The 12,918-nt window shown below is 38.0% G+C and overlaps 1 long non-coding RNA gene across 1 annotated transcript in view; it reads right to left on the minus strand.

The window, feature by feature from the left end:
• LOC136790360 (uncharacterized) overlaps positions 1-12,918 on the minus strand; it is a 53,627-nt gene that overhangs the window by 15,027 nt on the left and 25,682 nt on the right. Inside the window, exons 3-4 of the long non-coding RNA XR_010830167.1 lie at positions 8,140-8,225; positions 7,775-7,887 (exon numbers count right to left, since the gene is read on the minus strand). This is a non-coding gene — a long non-coding RNA (uncharacterized lncRNA). The remainder of the gene's footprint in view (positions 1-7,774; positions 7,888-8,139; positions 8,226-12,918) is intronic.

Genomic DNA, 12,918 nt, shown 5'->3' on the forward strand with positions numbered 1-12,918 from the left:
CAAAGGTTTGGCAGTTAGGGATTTAATATATTATGTTCTTTGTAGCAATATATGTCCAAATCTTAGAAACCGGTCAAGAGGGTTTTTATTTAAATTCATTATTTTTCTACATGTTAAGAAACATGTTCAATGAGGACTTCATATATACTTTTTTTTTTTCCCTGCATCTAGCTGAGCAGTAAAGCAGAACTGCAGGAAGATGGCTCCCCTTACTAAACATACATAGAGAAAACAAGAGTCATGTAAGTCAGTGCCCTGGTGATTCTAAGTTTTCAGATGTCATAAGCAGCACTTGAATACTTCTCAAATCAAAGTGGTATTTTAAACTCCTGGAGCCCATTTAGATTACAGACTACCTGACACATTGTGATGGTAGATTTCTGTGATGGGTTCCTTTACTCTAAAATTGGGGCTCCCAAACTTTAGCCAGGGCTTGTATCTAAAAGCCAGTCCAAAACTGAAAGGTGTATCTCAGTCCTACTCTCTGGTACATCCTGGCAACTGGCGTATTGTCCTTTTGTTCTTTGAACACAATGAGACTATTGTAAGTTTTCGTTTTGTATTCATTCACCTTTATACATGGGTGTCCAGCATTAAAGGGCCATTCTGTTAAACCGCCAACATTTCATCTTTTAAATGTAAGCTCTTGCTTGCCAGCTGCCTTGTTCTATGCTATGTAGGATCAAACTACTTGGCAGGGTAACAAATTTGATTTGCATTAGGAAGGGATATTAGACATATAGGATTTCACAGTTCATTTTATATCCTAATCATCAGAAGCCCGTATTTGGGGTCTGAACCAGAGGGATTTGCTGCTCTCAAAATCAGTGTATCCAATATCAAAATATTTCAAAAAGTTCACTTTATTTCATCTCTCCAAAGTCAGTTAATGAAAGGTGCAATTCCAGTGAACAGCTCTTGGGCACAAACCTCTCTAAGCCCTCTTTAGTTTCATTAAGAGTGAATAAAGTAATGTTAGACGGTGACATTTAAGGGTCACTGCACTCCTATACATTGCAGCAGAATGGATACCCATTAAAAATATTATAAGACTAATTCCGCAAAGGGTGAATCAGAAGCTGAGGATGCTCAGTACTCCTTAGGGGCTACAGATCTCTAACAAGACAGCTCTGCTATTCTGGTGTTGATGCTAACCTTGCTGTTGTGACAGCTCCTTGTTCCTGGCTCACAGGGAGCTTCAGAGGGAGATACCACGCCTCCAGGGAAGCACCTGAACCCATACTAATTTCTACTGAAGAAAAGAAGATTACTGAAGGGAAAAAAAAAAAGTCACTCAAACGAAGTGAGGGAATGTCCTCTCTTTCCCTTGTTGAGGGAGTTCAGAAGGGAGGTGGTTTGTAAACTCTGTGAGACAGAACTGCTGGCATTTTTCCTCATGGTTACAAAAAGCTAGGGAAAAAACAAGCAAAGAGTTACTTGGATGAGATTAGTCTGTCATGGTAACAGTGTTTATTTTACTGACCTAAATCTTAATTCTCCCACCTCTTCTCTCTGCAGCTGTGGACCATTATTGGCATCTCTTTCTTTGTTAATATTATTCCAAAGTCAAATAGCTTTAATGTCGCTAATTTTTGCAACTGGGTGTATCTAAGCCAGAGATGCTGTACTACCAGCAGACCACAGTTTGATCTTCAGTTGCAAGGCACACAACTCTTGGCTCAGTAAAAGCTTTAACTGCTGCACCTCCACATAGGGTCTGAGGTACTGGAGGTTTTAAGATGGTGCAGAGGATGACAGTTACATTGCCCCAGGCCCACTCTTCTACCCATATTATTGTTTTTCCTCTGTGGCTGTTGAACCCATCCAGTCCTCAGAGTCCCTGAATATCCCACTGTGAGGTATGTAGAAGTCACTGGAAAGTATGCTTTATTTTCATAAAAAAAAAAGCAAGAGCTTCAATCATATGTGCTGGTGTTCTGCTCATCTATTACTCACTGAGAGCAGGACTTGGTATTTCAGGGTGCTCGGGCTGACTGTGGCCACAGGCCTCTTGCTTGTTCCTAGTGTTCAGACCTCCCCACTTGGACCTGCGAAACTGAACCTCTGGGCCCAATGATTAGTTTCCTGTTAGACCATGCAAGATCACACAACCAGCAAGGAGGATCTGTAAGTTGGACATTGACCGGAAAGTAAAGTGAAGCCATGAACAAGTCTCTTCAATGTTCAGTTTTTCTGTCTGTGCTGATTTCCTTCTGAATGTTGAAGACCATGACTGAGAAATGAACAAAACACGAGACCTAAGTATCACCCTCAATAAAATCCTAACTCAGAAGGAAATCATTAAGATTTAACTAATATCCATATTTTGGCACATGCCTATGGAAAATTATTTGCATTTTAATTATAATAAGCCTGATTTGTGCTTTAAAATAACAAAATAATAAAATTTAATTGTTATGACTCATTCAGTTGTTAAATCACAATCCAGTTGTGATTAATTTTAACCACGCACAAGTCTTGATATGGCTATTTAATAGGACAGGATAGTATTAATAACAAATAATGAATATGTTTTAAACAGCAAGCTACAGAAGTTTTCATGTTTTATTATCATAGTTGTTTCCAAAGAACATGGTGTAGTAGAAAACGTTTGTCTGCTTTTATATACAATTTTTTGATAGTTTTCAGATAGTTTGCTATACCTTTGGCATAGTTAAAGTCTCTACACTGCTCTAGACATTTTGGTGTGCATGTACAGGCAGATGAAGAGACATGAGTCCATGAATCCAAAATGAACCCATCTACCAGTTTCCAAATGATGCTTGTTCTGGAAGCCACAGTGCCTTGGGGCCCCTTAGCATCTACAGTACCATTTGATAAGCTCCAAATTTTAAAAGAAATATCTGCACATCTTGATTCAAAGCACATTTTAGCACAAGAGTCAGAAGTCACTGCTAAAAATCCGGTCTCCAACCATGAGCTCACAGTTCTATACCACTGGTTACATGGGGCTGCAATAGAATACATCAGACTCCTGGTCTTAATCAGTACCTTTTCCTTGACACTCTCAGTTCAATCCCCTCCTCTTACAAGGATGCAAGTTGCAGCAAAGATTTGTTCAGGCAGACTGTTACCCCTTCCAGTCATTCCTAGCCTCTGAAACTGCATCAGTGGAATAAACTGAGGACAGATACTGCACATTTAGACAACAAACCAAGAAGCTCTATGAGCAGCCTAGAAGACTCTGCCTACACCAACCCAGAAGCTTTTCTGTATCCTACTATTCCACACTGATATATTTTTAAATCTAGAAGAGAGTAGCAGAGAATGTTATGAAATACAATCCATCAAGACACATAGAAGAGCTTCAATATTTCATTACCACAGCCTGTGTTCAACTAATTTTCCCAGATTTCAACCAGTACTTGTAATGAGTTAGTGACAACTGGAAGAGGAAGTGCATATCAGCCACAGTCCTATCAAGGATTTTGGGTATGTGCGCACACGTAAGAAATCCTTTTAATCTGTGGACAAGTACTAACACACTGGAAGTGCAGTCTATGCCTCCTTGGTTTGCTAGGTAAGAGAGGGGAAATGTCTTTTTCTGCTGCTGCAGCCATACAGAGGCAGTAGTATCCTCTTTGTCAGAGAACTTGGCATTTCCTTCTTGCATCCTCATCCCTGTTCCTCAGTAAATCTTATGGTACAAGGAGCATTTCCACAGGACTCTGCAGAGTAGCAGTAGCAGAGTTTATATATTATAAGATGAAAGACTGGAATGGAGAGCCATTGGACCAACCGAGATGACTCTCTACAGCCCATGGACATCAAGACTCTTTCTGAGCCCTTTTGCAAACTACATACAGGAGAGTTTGCTCAGAGCTGGTATCCTCACAAGTTCAAACATATATCTACACAGAGAAAACATTCATCTTTTTGTTGTTGTTGTTGCAGATACCCAATTAGATATGCCATGTTCTTTCAACTGCTTGATTGCAATTTGGCAGAAGTTTCTGAGCAATTTGCAAATTTAATAGTCGTGTGTAACAAAAAAGTGCCTGCAGTAAAGCAGACTCAAAGAACATGCATATTGTCTGTTTAGGTCTAAAATTAATAACTTCTGTTAGCATAAATAAGGAAAAGAAGTAGTATGTCATCACTGTGCTTTTGTTTAGACTAATTTGTGTGATGTCTGCTCTACAACATACTATACAAACATTCTTTCCCCAATACTATAGACAAAAATTTAGGATGAAAATAATATAAGAGAAAATATAACCTACTACTCTTTTGATTAAAATGCTTTTCAGGGAAAAGTCAATCTATTTAAGGTAGTAAAGAAACACTATAGAAATGTATATATATATAAAAATTATAAATATAAATATATATAAAATCTATATATAAATATATAGATTTATATAAAATATATTATATAGAAACACTATAGAATTTTTTACCTCAAGCACTTCACATGATCTCTTCTGAAGTCCTGAGGATTTGAGAATAGTCTAGATTAATTCACAGATAGGATTTAGTGCAGAAACTACTCACTTAAGTTGAAACACTGCATGAGGTACACACATACATATGCTGTATATGTATGATGTGTATATATGATGTATGTGAAACAGCCTGTAAAGGCTTAGGTGTTAGCTGGTAACTGACACCAACCAGTGGCTTGCAGGCCGAGACAAGAGATGGACTTATGTGTCAGTAGCAAGGACATCTAAACTGCTGCTGCAGTATTTACTGGTGCAGGAGTGGTCCTTGCAAGCCACACACCTCCAAGGCTGGCTGCTGCCGTGAAGCTAGAAGGTGGCTGAGTAGGGAGGAGATTCTGCTTCAGAGAATGACTGGTCCCAGGGCATCATGTGTGCCAGGGACCATTCCCCAGAGACAATGTGGTTGTGGGCAGCCTTTTCTGGGAAATAAGAACCTTTCTGTGTATGGATGTGCTGACCAGCCACAGATATAGGAAACATCTCCCTCTTTTACTTTCTAATTTTGGCAAAGCCAAAGATGGCCAGTGAGCTCATGGCTCCCAGATGTTGCTGAGCAGGTTTGCTAAGGGCTATGCATGTGCCTTTTATCCCAAATCTTTCCAGAGTCTTTAGGAGCTAGAGAGAGAAGGGAGTTACTGGGGTGGGGGGGGGAGAAACAACTGATGTGATGAGATTGTGTATCACCAATCAACTTGGAATGAGGATGAAACTTCAAAAGGACAAAAAAATTCCCTACTCGGGCTGTATCAAAATCTCTAGGTCACAGTCTTCTTGGCTCCCAAGTTAGTCAACTGCATTATGGATCATGAGCCACAGTGAAAATATTTAATGGGAGATGATTGCAAAATGGTGCCTTGAAGCATAAAGGTTATTCCCTGTCAGAGTCAATGATCGCAGGGACTTTGCTGAACCATTTCTAAGTGTCTACTGCAGGAAGAAATAACTCCCAAAGCACAGCTAGGAAGTTAGCCAAACAGTGTGAACCAGAATACCTGAACTTTCTTATGGTTTCTAAGACCCCCAAAATTAAGAGTTGTTAATTCAACTGTTCAGCTATTGGTACTGAACTATTCCATTTTGATGAAACCAAGTGCGAGAGGAGATGATAACCCATGTCTTTGAGAAGGGACATTTGCTTTTGCAGCAGCCTGATGAATGTGGGAAATTCACAAGGGAAAACTTTATATATCATGCAGCACTCTCCATAGGTCTTCAGAGAACCTGATTGTACACCATTTCCTAAGAAAGCCCTTCAGAAACACTACAGGTATCCTTACAGGATAATTATACAGCTAGGTCTGTGGCACAAGACTGAAGTTTTAGTTTCCATAAATGACTGTTTCCTGGAAGAACTGGCAGGCTAAGCCACGAGGGGAGAAGTGATTTTTTATATTTATGCCTAAACAATACATGGGACCTGCTTCAAAATGAAGGACTACTTTAAGAATGATCATAAGGCACTTAAAATCAACATTCCTACAAGAGCAAACAGCCAAAATTGTAACTTCAGAAAGGGGAAATACATAAAAATGAGAAATCTTGTTAAAGTGGAATTTAAAAGGAGCAACCAAAAGAATAAAAATTTGCAGATACCATGTTTATACACACTATTAAAGTCTCAGAGTAATTGTACATTACGTATCCAAAGAAACCTCAGAAACCAAGCCTTAAAGGACCACACAAAAAAAAGGCAGCATAACTGTACAATACTGTAAGGACAGCTAATTGGGGTAAAAAGAAATCCTTCAAATTGTGGAGCTTATGTGGATCAGTGAGGAAAATAGAAGAGAACATAAACTTTAGCAAATCAAATGGTAACTCACACTAAAGCAGACCAAAAAGATTGTAAGGAACAACACACTAAAGATATAAAAAAACAGTAATAAATTCCTTTTTTTTTTGAACATGTTAGTGTTAGATGCAGATATTCTGCCAGAGAATTTGTAGGGTTGATAGATGGTCGTGGTGTAATAAGACTGCCTATGAAAGACGAATACAAAGTAATATGCATGGGAGAAGGAATCCTAAATGCTCACACTCACTTTTGAGCTCTAGATTAGCTATTACCACTCAAAAAGAGTCCTGGTAGTTCATGTGGGTAGTTCAATGGAAATGAAAATGTCAGCTCAGTGTTTAGCAGCAGTAGTGAAATGAGTAGAATCTTTGCAATTATAGAGAAAGGAATAGAAAACGAAGTATAAAATGCTGAATACAAATACATAAAAAAGCCTAAATCTTCAGTCCTAAATTCTATGTTTCTCTAGCGTGGGGGAGAGCTGTCTGTGTGAGCATGAAATCTGAGGTCCTTCTTCCCATGACATGTTATTAGGGAAGATCAGGGAAAGCAAAAATATTTCCACTACACTTTAAAAAAAAAAAAAAAAAAAAAGTACAACACACAGTTAACCTGTGGAACTTTTTTCCACAGGATACTAAAGAACTGAAAGTGGGACTGCATGTCAGTGGCATAAACTAGATTTTTTTTTTTTGTTTAAAAATTGTTGCTTGTGCAATAAAATCTGTTAAAAAATGGTTTCACCAGGAAAAGTTAATCTCTGGTACTTTTTTTCTTGCTCAGGTGCTTTGAACCCATGTCTGGATTAATTACTGTTTATACTAGAAAAGTGAAAAAAAAGTCAATGGAAGGAGACCTTGAATCCCAGAACAACTTCTTCCCTAGTGCTTGAGAAACTTCTCTACAACATATGAGTTCAAAACACCAGAGAAAATATTTGAATTCTCAATCTACTCCTTCTTGGGTGAAATGACTACATGGTTCAGTATTCCAGATGCCTATTTGAAAGAATCTTTCAGGTGAGGATAATTTGTATTCAGTACTGCAAATATTGAAGATGCTTAGGGATGGGAGAGGTGTAAAAATGCTAAGTGCCATCAAGATTTGGATTGTTCTGGGCCAACCTTTCTGTGGTATAGGAGGTCTCATTTTGGAAATACAGGCATCTGCGGATTCATGGATGTTGAGGACATAGGTACCCCCAACAGCAAGAGGGTCCCAAAGTTGTTTCATTGATTTATTATTTATTACTCTATTTTTTATCAGCTTCCATCAGTTGAAGTGAAGATACTGTTTATGGGACCACCATTTTTGTGCAAATGAAATTGGCAGGACCCAGCTGCTTTCAGCAGACTCATTAGATCTTCATTCTTTTTTTTTGTTTATTTAACTAATTTTTGACTGGATCCAAAAGAAGCTACAGAAGAATTAAAGTATCAGTGGGAGACAGATCTTTTTGGAAAACAGTGTAAGACTCAAAGGAAAGACTGTTACAACAGAAACATCTACATACCTCTTTAGCTTCTCTTCCAAGTTCAAAAGAAAATTTCCCAACGCTGCTTCTCTTCTGAACACATAAGAAAACATCAAAAAATCTTTTTACACAAATCTGTGCATGACTTCTTCCTAGGGAGAGAAAGATGGTAAGAATCACACATGACACATTGATTTAACATGTTATTGGATAGCAATCTGATGCTGGTAGTGAAAGGTGTGTCAGAAGAGCCAGAAAAGAAGACATCAGCTTTTGCATTAACTTTTTTGCCTTTAAAGAAAGACCAAAAGCAAGTCAGGAAGTTCAGATGAAGAGGTCTTCTTTTGGTTCATGCCTTAGACTTCCTTTTGAAAGCAATAATTTATTTGCTTCCAAGAACTGACCTTTGGGATAGTTTTCTTGTTGCAAGTTGCAGCTTCTCTTCCTCATTTTTTTCTTGTCCATGAGTCAGCCATCAATATTATCACCTCTGAAATACGGAAATCTTTGTCATAAGGAGGTGGTTATTGTATAAATCTACTGTAATAGGTCAGAATCTCAGCTGGTGTGAGTTGCTGTAGCTTCATAAGAGCTTTGCCAATTCACACTAGCAAAGAATATGTGTCTGTTGCTCTAGTTGCCAGAATTCATACTTACTTCAGTAGAAATACATGTTCCCATTAAAATCCCTCAGTTGGTTTCTGCTGGACAAGCAGAAGCTCTGTTTCTCTGCTCCAATATATAATTGCCATCTGGAACCAGTAGCAACCACATAAGAATGTTAAACTGTGATATTGACAAGGCTGCCTCTTCTTGGGTTTTATACACCACTGTTACCCACATCTGTATAACTTCGAAGAGTTGAGTGGAGTTCTCCATGCTGAATTCAGTGCCCTGTTATTGCCTAATCACTTTCTTTACAACTACAATTCTTTCTGCTACTCCTAAACACTTTCCGTGTTTTGAGGGAAGAATAGGCTGCAAAGGAGGAAAAAGAATATTCTGAGTCCTCCATGCGAGACTAACCGTTCCATCCTCCACTTACAAACCTAATGTAAAATCTGCCTGCATCACATTTCTGACCTCCTGCGCACATCTCACCAGTCAGTCATCCTAACTCTGTTTTTTCATTTTTCCTGTGAGCTACCATTTTCCTGAATTCACATTTAGATTCTTCCTCTTTCAATTGTGACTGATCCCACATATTGCTTTGTGATAAACACAAGAAACGTTAGTAAATTTTAACGTCTGAAAGGAGCATTAGGATGAGTTAGCTTTGCCTATGGAATAGGGCAGGACAGAGAAATTTCCCCAGTCTTCAGTTTGTCAGTTCTATCAAAAGCTTTTGCCCATGTGGTTGTCTGAGGAAGATACCTAGACTGTAAAGGTTTCAATGTGAAACTCCCTCTTTGTAAACCATTCAAAGTCTTTCATAAACAACAATGATACATAGCATCTTTTTCAAAAAGTAAACCATTTATCCAGTGACATCATTTGAATGATATGATGCAAAGGTCCTCTATAAATCTGCCCACTGTTGCTCACTCCATGAACCACCATTTCCTTGCCATGGAAAGTGCACATCTCATAAACACATGGAAGCCACAGCATCTGCAATGCCAGCATAAAAATTTAGCATGTCCCATAAGCAAGTGTGGTTATTATATCAGGCAGTAAGGACAAAATCTTAAATCCTCCTGACTTTTTGAGACAGAATATCTCAGGATTGGGGCAAAAAGTAAATAGAACATATAGATATTAGTGTGAAATATTTGTATTATCAGTCCTTAGGTATTATGGGGTGTGAAGTATTTTTAAAAGTTGCAGATTAAGACAAGAAGTAAAGATTTTGGAAGCAGTAAAAGAATTTTTTTTTTTTTTTCAAGTACAAATAAAGATGTCCTCATAGAGAGCAGAGAACAGGCAATGATTTAAGGACTCATGGTGTGAGATGTCACCATCCTCCACAGATGTGAAAGAAGCTGAGAAGGAATATTCCACTCACTGAACATGGGAATAAATGAATGAACTGCAGTAGTTTTCTAAGAAGAGAATAGTATGTATGTCAATCCTTCAAATACCATAAAACCAGTGCCACTATGGGTACTAATGGCTCTAGGGTTTCTTTATCAGTCAGTCAAGTAGTTCATATCATAAGATATTGCTCATTCACATCTTGTATCTTTCTTGGTCATGTCACTGTTTGAATTATTACGATTGTTCAGATACTGTGTAGCTTTTTTTTTTTTTTTTAATAATTCATTGGAGGATAACAGCTTTGCTGCAGAATGAGGATGAAACAGCATTGATCTGCAGTAGACATGAGAATATTCTTCTTTACCATTATATAGGCTGCATCTTGCAAATACTAATTTCTGCTCTTGTATGCTTAATAGCTGTGCCTTCAGAAGTTAATGTGACAACAAGAAGTAACAGCAAAATGGAAGCAGTATTGTAAAATGAGTTACCTCACTAAGTTTTCCCATCACTGTTTTCCATGCTTATTATGTAGCAGCAGCTAATTAGTGCTGTGCATGTCATATTTGAGACCTACACCACTTGGACAAACACAGCTCCAGAGTACATCTGAGAGGTCTGACCCATAACCTGAAAAGTTTGCATGAAATTAATTACATGATTACTCTGTTCTTTGTTAGGCTTATGTAAATCCTAGCAAGGGCCTGATCCTGCACTACAAAAGCTAGCAGAACAAGTTCATACTGTCTATTCAAGCTATTATGTGTTACAACCAGAAATTGCTGCAAGGTCACAGATGTGGCTTCCCATAGCACAAGAGACAATAAAAACAGAGTACAGCCAGTACAGTGAGTACTCCACCAGGTCTCTTCTCTTCCTGCCATGGGAGCACTAGGAACAGGAGCAATGTGAGAAGGCACAAGCAAAAATGAAACGACCCAAAATTCAGTATGTCTCGAGTTCAGCCCTATTACCCCAACCAGCTACTGCACAGAAATTTAGTTGACAGGTTGCAATGCCATCCCCAAACCAATCCAAAGTGAAGTGAGTAGATTTCCTGATGCGCCAGTGACTCTCTTTAAAATAGTCTTGCTGACCTGTTTAAGAAAGGAGTCGGTAATTCCAGCCAAGCCTTCTACTCAGGGAACTGAATCAACAAATTGTAACAGTCTGTTAGATCCAATCTAATGTTGGTTACACATCTTTCTTCTTCCACTGTTATTTTGTATGTGTATTTTAAGAAGATATTTTACCTCTTTGTATACTGTTTACTTTCAACCTATTAATATGAATACAATATAATCCTGTCTGCCCTAAGACCATGAGAAGAATAACATAGAAGATACCCAGAGAAATATTAAAGAAATATGCTTTCTACATGGGTGTTTTATTTGGGTTTTATTTGCACATATTCAGTATAATTATAGTTTAAATAGGCTATTTTCCATACCCACATAGGCAGTATTTTCCACATAAAGGTTCACATTGGCTTTAGACCCACCCACAAGCTATTTACTTGCATGGTATACTTATAATGATCAAACTTGTAGCTACTTCAGCCAAACCTAAATATTTTCACTTCTGCTTCTTTTGCAAGCCATTTTCTCCTGAATAAGTTGTTTTAGGTTTATATAATCACTTTTATGAAGTTTATGGTGCAACAGGTTTGCTCCTTCACTCAGATATTGGCTGTAGCTTCGAATTCAAATACAGGTTTCAAGCACTCAAAACGTTAGAAAAGTTTACAGAAAGATTTTATATTGGCTGTTTTCCAAAGTATGGACTATTTGCTGAAGCTGGATTTCACTTTCAATTTATTTACCTATTTATTTATTTTCTTTTTCACCCCAAAGTTCAGCAGTTATATGAAATTTCATTTAAGTAGTTCGTCTATTGGACATCAATTTGTTTCTAATTGCCAGACAGGGTTTGAAAGACATCTTCAAATATGTGAACAAGCAAAATATTAAGCAACACAAGACAGAAACCCATTTCCCACTTATTTTGTACCTCTGACACTAAACACATTCTCAAGCTATTCCTAATGGAACAATTGTAAACACACTCTTCTTCAGATGGAAAATATGACGATATTTTAAACCACAAAACAGCACAGAGTGAGCGAGGACATCTATGCAACGGGCAGATTCCCAAAGAAATGTCATCTGCATGTATGCCCCACAATCTCAGGGAAATGTCTTCCCAGGCTTGAGAAACTTTTTGGTTTGGAGGCAACCCCCCGATGTTATCAACATCTTCAAAGTGGAGCATCAGTGTAAAACGAGCATTTTCTCAAAGGAACACCTCCTAAGAACAGGAAGTTTTTCTAGGTAGGGATATTCCCAAACAATATAAAAATCTTCAAAGGGGAAACACCATGTGATATGAACTCTAGAGAAAAAGGAGGCGATATAAACATACATGCACACAATGTGAAAGCTTTCAGGAAAAACATGCTGTCCTAAGTAATGTGAAGGGTTTTGTTTTGAAGAAGCCACCCCCTGCTGTGGTAGTAAGTATGCATGTATGATTACTAAGATGTCTAATTAAATTATCCTTATCTGAATGCCATCTGAACTTAACAAAGCAGATAATAAGTTCCAGAAACAGATACCATGTGGGGGGCCAAATTATTTTACTTCCAAAAATTGGAGCTTGAAATTAGAGATGTGTAGGTAATAGAGAACATGATTTTGCTCTACCCCCACTGTCTGCACCTGAACTGTTCTTTCCATCAGACAAATCATGGAGCTAAAGTGAAGATAAATGCCTGCAGGATCACTTCACTTCTATGAAGAAACTGCAAAATACCTTCTAACTCAAATAAGTGGATTTCCTCCAGATTTATACATGGACAAGTGGGAGTAGTAGAGTAGTACTGTCTTATATTCCTGCAGTGATTAAACATCAATTGCAAAGAATCGGAGTATGATCAACTCTTGATTATTTTTCATAGATTTATCCAGGCTGCAGATTAACTGCAATATAGCCTCTATAGTTTCACTGAAGTATAGACTGAAGATTGAACTGTTGAGTCCTGGAGCCTCAAAGTAACTCTGTGCAGAAGCCATCAAGATTTTCACAAAATATCCCTGGATCTCAAAGGTCTGGAGAATACTGTGCTTTCTACATTTCTGAATACATTCAGCACATGACTGTGTTAATTTAACCCATCACTGCCTCTGCTGGATCAAAATCTGGATTCC

Source organism: Anser cygnoides, chromosome 3 (genome assembly GCF_040182565.1).
Source record: "Anser cygnoides isolate HZ-2024a breed goose chromosome 3, Taihu_goose_T2T_genome, whole genome shotgun sequence".
Classification (NCBI taxonomy): domain Eukaryota; kingdom Metazoa; phylum Chordata; class Aves; order Anseriformes; family Anatidae; genus Anser; species Anser cygnoides.